Raw genomic sequence first — 7,597 nt, 5'->3', positions numbered from 1 at the left:
CTAAGACGTGTTCCGTGATTGGAGAAGCGTGCACGTTACAATTGGTATCAGAGCCAAACTTCTTAATGATACATGATTTATTAATGTTCGGTTCATGGACATATCCTAAACAGAAATAACCTAAGTGCTATGGCTTGATTGTCAGGCACCTTCTACACCCACGAATGCTGACCTTCAAGCTGAAGCCGAGATCTGGATTGAGTCTATGGAGGACTATTTTGAGGCAGCACGAACTGCACCTGCTAACCAAGCCATGCTCGCCAAACTTAAGCTTACAGGCGAAGAGAGACTTTGGTGGAAACATTGGTGTAGGGACCAAGCAATCTCGGAGGGGACAGTCACTTGAAAGAAGCCTAAGGAAGCTGTGCAAGGGAGGTATCTGCCACCTGCCTACCGCATACAAAAGATGAATGAATTCTACGACTTGAAGCAGCTAGAATTATCCCTTGAAGCATACTATTCAAAGTTCGTTTCACTCCTAAAGTATGCACCTCCAATGGATATGACACAATAGGTGTCAAAGTTCTGTGCTGCATTGAATCCACCCATAAACACTAGATTGGAATCAATGCGCCCAACAGACTTGCGAGACGCATTACTCTGAGCGAATCAAATTGTCCAAGAACTTAAATCAAGCAACTATGACGAAGATGACTCACGAGATCAAGACAAGAGGTGCCACAAGTGCGGAGAGATAGGACACATCCGTAAGAGATGCCCTAACCGCCAATGTTTCCACTGCAATGGACTAAGACACATCCAAGCAAATTGTCTTGAGTTGGACCCTGAGAATCAGGAACATGCAGTCAAACGAAGCCGTCTAAACTCCACTTTTGGCTCATATTATGAACCACATGATGATAAAGGCTTGGAGCCTGTTGTAAACTTTGAGGATGACTAGATATCCTAGGAAGATCTTCTTGAGGTAATAAGTCTTGTACTTGGAATAAATCCTACTCTTGTACCTATGGTCAACTCAAATAATATGAGTGCACCACTTGAAACATTAAGAGTAGCACATCGGATGCATGGTGGGTCCTAACCCACAAGTCATAAGCCCCACTAGTGCTTGTCTTCCCCAGTTTCTTCTCGAGATGAGGACACCTCGATTCCTCTAAGGGGGAGAGGATGTAATGTCCCACACCATGTATATGGCACAACTTAAATTTTGTTTTTGACAACTACATCGGATAGTACTCTAAAGTTATACATTAGTGAGTTAGTTATGTTAGTAATTCCTTTATAGGTTAGTAAGTGAGTTAGAACTCTAAGGTTAGTGATAGATTAGTCATAGAGCAGTTAGTAAGGTAGAATGGATAGGTTAGTAGATATTTTAAATAATAATAATAATAACAAAGAAAACGAAAGAAAATAAAAAGATGGAACTTACCTGGTCGTTGCCTCGCCACCAGTTGCAGTGACAAATTGACGTGTCCCATCATCGTAGACGTCCTGAGCACCCTCACGATAATCATCGTCATCATCATCACGAGCGGCTCACCAAACACTTGACCATCATGTGGGTGCAGGCCGACCACTTGGCGGACCTGCAACAATGACGCAAAGAGAAAGAGTGAGGAGATTACCCTCCCCCCCCCAAAATCTATATAAGGCAATGATCCCCCTCCCCAAAGAAACGAAGGGGGAAGAACAGGCCGTCTTGCTGAGTAGGAGAGGAGAGGAAGAGAGAGAAGAGAAGGAGAGTGAGAAGGGAGAAGAAGAAGAGGAAGAGAAGAGGGAGAGAAGGAGAAGAGGTAGAAGAGGAAGAGGAGAGGGAGAGAAGAAGAGAAGGAGAGATAGAAGAGAGAAGAAGAGATGGAGAGAGAGAAAGAAGTAGAAGAAGAAGAGGAGGAGAAGGAGAAGAAGGAAGAGGGAGAGAGAGGAGAAGAAGAGAAAAGAAGAAGAAGAGGAAGGAGAGAAGGAGGGAGAGGAAGAGAAGGAAGGGGAAGAGGAGAAAAGGAAGAAGGAGAGGAGAGGGAGAGAAGAAGAGGGGGAGAAAGAAGGAAGGAGAAGAGGAGGAAAGGAAGAAGGAAAGGAAGAAGAGAGGGAGAGAAGGAAAGAGAAGGAGAAAGAGAAGAGAGGAAGGGAAGGAGAGAAAGAGGTGAGAGAGAGAAGGAGAAGAAGAAGTAAAGAAGAAGCAAAGGAGGGAGAAGGAGAGAGAGAAGAGAGAAAGGGGAGGAGAGAAGGGGAGAAGAAGTGAAGGAAGGAGAAGGAGAAGAAGAAGAAAAGAAGTAGAGGAAGAAGAGAGAGAGAGAGGGAGAAAGAAAGAGAGGGAGTGAGAGTTGGTGTGCAGCCTCGAGGAGTTGTGTTCATGAAGCAACCCTTTTGGCGAAGGACCCCCCATCTAACGACTCTTCCTACCCGAGCCTATCGTCCTGAACTCCGTCGAGGTCCGGACTGTCCAATCTCCGCGGGCAAATGGCTCCCAAGAAGAAAGTCGCAGGAAGCATAGGTGCCAAAGCTACCGTTGGTACCGGTAATGCGGGAGAGGCAAGCGGAGCAACCAACGTGACGAATGCCCCTATGATCACAAATCAAACCCAGGTTCTTTAAGCTTCATAATTAATTACGTTTTATTTCTCGTGCAAGAGATAAAAGGATTAGCTACGTGCATGGAACAAGGACGGGTCGTAGGATTTTTGTTTACTCTAAGTGCTCGGTTGCATGCGTGAAATGGTGGAGTATGGAGTTTGAATAAGTCTATATGCATGAAATGATAGCTTTTACACACATAAAATGATAAGGTTTTTGCATTATTTCACATAAAATAATAGCTTTTAAACTAGTTCGGTGCATGGATAGTCAACTAGAATTCATGCTTCGCGATCATGACTAAAAGAAACACATGAAATGATAGTTTCCGCTCATAGGATGCAATTGCACTGATGGATAGAAACCTAGACCTTCATGGGATTCGGTGCATTAGGAATAAGTATAATTGCATGCGAATTGTTTTATCAATCATGCTGTGGACTATTGCAAATGGATACGCTCCTAGCTTAATTGAAGCTGGCGACCTAACCCTAAATGGGTTGTTGACCCAAGTTATGCTGCTTGGTTGTTTGACAAGGTCGTAAATCCCTTGAACAAGTGTTTTTGATGCACCCAAGTTAAATTCTGATTGTGCATGCAATGGGATTGCGATGCCTTGAAGCAAGAGGTTGTGCATTCAGCTGTTTGTTAATGTGGATTTGGATGTTAACCCAAGTGGGGTGTGTTTGTTGATTGCATGGCCGGGTCTGAGATGATTGATTGCCATGGAAACAAAAGGGATGTTTTCCCTAGTGATTGTTTTTAAGCTGGGTGCTTCAGCTGTGGTTGATTTCCTAAAGGGATAATTAAGGAAGGATGGTGCTAGCTACCCCCCTCGCGAACCGCCAAACCCTAACCAAGGGGGTTATGAATTTCGCGCTGGGAATATGGACCAAACCCACCACGAGAGGTCTCTCCATGGAAATTACTTGGCGTAGGAGGAGGCTTGGGTGCCAGTTGGGGCTCTGGCCGTAAATCCTAATGCCTCCGGGCCCTACTCGAGTGTTCTACGTGACTTTAGATGGGATCTCAAGGCCTTGATACTGTATACAAGGCAAAATCTTGGTAAGATAAACCTTTGGGTTTTGTTGCCAGGAGACGGAAGAATTTTTCTGCGGAGGTAGAAAGGAACACTAAATTCTCATGTATGGGCAGGAGACAAACATTAATCTGAAGATAAGTTAAGGAAGTGTTTGATCTTGTTTTATCCTATCTTTGTGTTAGTGGCTTCAATTACGTAAAGGGACCTATGAATAACGGGTTAATTAAGGAAGCTGCTTTTATGTGTTAAACATAACGTGGTAGGTAATTAGATAACTAAAACAACCCCCTAGGGAAGCGTGGTGGATGTGACCAATGGGTCTATCCTACGGAAGGGTGGTCTCGGTTAGCCGAGAGCTTTCCTCAAAGGAAATGTTAACGAGAAAATCTTAGGAAAAGTTGGACTTCAGGTCGATCCTAGTGGGAACGGCCGGATAAGTTCTGTTGCGGGGGTAGACTCGAGAGACCCTAGTTGGCAAACCCAGTGTCATCCCTTGGGAGTACGGGCGGCATCTTCTAGATATATCTCTCGATGGACTGCTAAGACGTGTTCCGTGATTGGAGAAGCGTGCACGTTACAATTGGTATCAGAGCCAAACTTCTTAATGATACATGATTGATTAATGTTCGTTTCATGGACATATCCTAAACAGAAATAACCTAAGTGCTATGGCTTGATTGTCAGGCACCTTCTACACCCACGAATGCTGACCTTCAAGCTGAAGCCGAGATCTGGATTGAGTCTATGGAGGACTATTTTGAGGCAGCACGAACTGCACCTGCTAACCAAGCCATGCTCGCCAAACTTAAGCTTACAGGCGAAGAGAGACTTTGGTGGAAACATTGGTGTAGGGACCAAGCAATCTCGGAGGGGACAGTCACTTGAAAGAAGCCTAAGGAAGCTGTGCAAGGGAGGTATCTGCCACCTGCCTACCGCATACAAAAGATGAATGAATTCTACGACTTGAAGCAGCTAGAATTATCCCTTGAAGCATACTATTCAAAGTTCGTTTCACTCCTAAAGTATGCACCTCCAATGGATATGACACAATAGGTGTCAAAGTTCTGTGTTGCATTGAATCCACCCATAAACACTCGATTGGAATCAATGCGCCCAACAGACTTGCGAGACGCATTACTCTGAGCGAATCAAATTGTCCAAGAACTTAAATCAAGCAACTATGACGAAGATGACTCACGAGATCAAGACAAGAGGTGCCACAAGTGCGGAGAGATAGGACACATCCGTAAGAGATGCCCTAACCGCCAATGTTTCCACTGCAATGGACTAAGACACATCCAAGCAAATTGTCTTGAGTTGGACCCTGAGAATCAGGAACATGCAGTCAAACGAAGCCGTCTAAACTCCACTTTTGGCTCATATTATGAACCACATGATGATAAAGGCTTGGAGCCTGTTGTAACCTTTGAGGATGACTAGATATCCTAGGAAGATCTTCTTGAGGTAATAAGTCTTGTACTTGGAATAAATCCTACTCTTGTACCTATGGTCAACTCAAATAATATGAGTGCACCACTTGAAACATAAGAGTAGCACATCGGATGCATGGTGGGTCCTAACCCACAAGTCATAAGCCCCACTAGTGCTTGTCTTCCCCAGTTTCTTCTCGAGATGAGGACACCTCGATTCCTCTAAGGGTTTCTCTTCTTCTCCTCTCTCTCCCTCTTCCTTCTTCTCCTTCTCCTCCTCTTCTTCTTCTACTTCTTTCTCTCTCTGCATCTCTTCTTCTCTCTTCTATCTCTCCTTCTCTTCTTCTCTCCCTCTCCTCTTCCTCTTCTACCTCTTCTCCTTCTCTCCCTCTTCTCTTCCTCTTCTTCTTCTCCCTTCTCACTCTCCTTCTCTTCTCTCTCTTCCTCTCCTCTCCTACTCAGCAAGACGGCCTGTTCTTCCCCCTTCGTTTCTTTGGGGAGGGGGATCATTGCCTTATATAGATTTTGGGGGGGGGGGGAGGGTAATCTCCTCACTCTTTCTCTTTGCGTCATTGTTGCAGGTCCGCCAAGTGGTCGGCCTGCACCCACATGATGGTCAAGTGTTTGGTGAGCCGCTCGTGATGATGATGACGATGATTATCGTGAGGGTGCTCAGGACGTCTACGATGATGGGACACGTCAATTTGTCACTGCAACTGGTGGCGAGGCAACGACCAGGTAAGTTCCATCTTTTTATTTTCTTTCGTTTTCACACCCAAAGATCATGTAGAGGAGCTACCCCCCATAGATGAGGAGGGCCTTATTCAGTATATTCCTAAAGTGGTCATTGGGCAACGTGAAAAGCAACTCCGCACCCATTCTATTGATGAATACTTGATCAAATGGCAATGCCTACCAACCGAGGAAGCTTCTTGGCGCCCAACATCTATCTTGGATGAGTTTCCACACCTCAAGGAGGCCGTATTGGCTGGAACTTAACCACACTTGACACCTGTTTTAGGCTGCAATCCGTGTCTGGACAGACAACTGTTTTGCACCAGTTTTGGTCCTAACCCATTTTCAGCCCCATTTCCCATACATGGGCTGAAAGAACACCTCGAGAGCTCCACGCTGACACCTCACTTGCCCCGATTGGGTTTCCTAGAGGAAGTTATGGCTATTTTTCTCCAGCCATACTATCTTGGACAGTACACTAGTGACTTCTCGACAGCCATCTATTTTGCAACAGTTTTTGGTCCTAACGTATTTGCAGGCCCCCTTCACCCACATGGGCTGAAAGTACACCTCGTGGGCTCTGTAATGACACCTCACTTGTTCCGTTTGGAGTTTCTTACACAAAGTTATGGCCGATTTCCTATAGCAGACCCCTACCTACAGGACATCATCCCTTGTTTTTAAGGACAAAAACTTTATGAGATGGGATGGTTTGTAACAAGCGGGGATCACGGGAACATGGCATGGGAACATACCAGTCACACTGACGGTATATAAGGTGTAAGAGGGTATTCTGAGGCATCACAAAATTATCAAGAATCTCTCTTTTTCATCTTCACAAGCTTTCATGGCTTCTTCTTCTTCTTCCTCTTCTTCTTCTTCCTCCCTTTTCTCCCTTTCTCTCTCTCTTCCCTGTCTTTCTCTCTCCTCTTCTTCTTCTCTTGCAGTCCTTCTCTCTCTTCTCTTCCTTAGTTAGGCCAGTCAGGTCTCTTTCATTACACTCACTCTCTCAAGAGTAGCCTTCTCTCAACTGTGAGATGAATTGTGAAGAGAGAGCCCTCCTTTAAATAGTTTTTCTAAGGGTGGGGGAGGTGGAAGGGGGTTATTTTTATTCGTTTGAATAGTCAGGAGGGGGTTGTTTCTTTGTTACCTAAGGGGGGGTTTTTATTTTTATATTTAGAAGGAAGAAAAGTATTTGAGAACAAGGAAAATTTTCTTTCTTCTTTTTATTCCCTAAAACTTTCCTCTTTTTTTTTGGGCGGGGGGGAGGTTGGGTGCTGTAGTAAAAGTTGTCTCCTCTTAAGCCTCCCTTCTCCTTCACACACACACACACACACACAAAGAAGTAAATAATAAGTTAAAAAAGAAAAAAATTAGTTAAATATTTATCAAAATTCAAGATATCTGAGAAATGTTTATGGCATTAAACAAATTTACAAAATTTTCCAAGAAATTAAGAAGAAATTTTAAATAAATAAAAAATTAGTAATAAATTAAAAAAGTATCAATAATAAAAAAATAATAGGAATTTAAAAATAATTAATAAATTTAACAATAATTTAGTAAAAATTGAGATAAATTATTATAATGAAATAAAAATCAAAATAAACTGAAATAAGTTTAAACAAAGTCGTAATATATAGAAATAATTTAATTAAACAACTTGAGAAAAATCACAATTCAATTATAATAACATATTTTAAAGCTAATTAAATAGAAAATAGATTAATTAAGCTTATATTGAGATGTCTAAATATATATGGGCACGAAAACTCACTAGTGTGCATGTGAGGAGATAAAAATAGGGGCATTCATGTATAGTTGATTGAAAAAAGTTGGGTGTGCTATGAAACCACAT

This window comes from Lygodium microphyllum, chromosome 21 (assembly GCF_053477565.2).
Source record: "Lygodium microphyllum isolate KBCC chromosome 21, Lygodium_microphyllum_v1.1.10, whole genome shotgun sequence".
Lineage (NCBI taxonomy): Eukaryota > Viridiplantae > Streptophyta > Polypodiopsida > Schizaeales > Lygodiaceae > Lygodium > Lygodium microphyllum.
Note: the sequence above shows the minus strand (reverse complement) of the source record.